A 690-nucleotide genomic window follows, 5' to 3' on the forward strand; every position below is an offset into this window, starting at 1 on the left:
GATATACAGGTAGCGTTCTATGAACAGAAACACTATATTATAGCGCGAGCCATCTACGACCGGACTACCCGCTGATGGTGGGTCTGACATTTGACCACCCCTGTTGAGATGACCATCTCGCAAGGGGTTATTCACGGTACTCCGGACCGGAGAGTTAAACTCAATTGACCCTTAAATCCCCCCTTATTGATGTCAAGCATGGACCGAACCTGGCCCACTTATTCTATGCTTGATCAGTGGTGGTTGGTAGGTGGTAGCGGTGGTGGTTGGCGGTGGTGGTAGAGGTTGGTGGTAGTGTTGGATGGTGGTGATGGGTGGTGGTGGTTGGTTTTGATGACCCGAAAATTTTTGACTTATTTAAACCAATTCTCTATACGATTTATTATTTTAACACGTTAAACAAAGTCTGTTAGATTGAGTCTCAAAATTTTAGAACTGTTTCATATATACAATTACCTTTGACTACTCTCGACGATTCATGAACAATTATATGTATGTATATATATATGTACAAGTAAAAACGACTTTCCTACAGTAAAACCCTATTTTCTACAGTAAAAATTACTTTGCTACAGTAAAACACAATTGCTACAGTAAAACACTATTTGCTACAGTGAAACCGTATTTTGCTACAGTGAACACTATTTGCTACAGTAAACACTATTTGATGTCGACGAGCTAGCAAACAAA

Source organism: Rutidosis leptorrhynchoides, chromosome 3 (genome assembly GCF_046630445.1).
Source record: "Rutidosis leptorrhynchoides isolate AG116_Rl617_1_P2 chromosome 3, CSIRO_AGI_Rlap_v1, whole genome shotgun sequence".
In the NCBI taxonomy this organism is placed as follows: domain Eukaryota; kingdom Viridiplantae; phylum Streptophyta; class Magnoliopsida; order Asterales; family Asteraceae; genus Rutidosis; species Rutidosis leptorrhynchoides.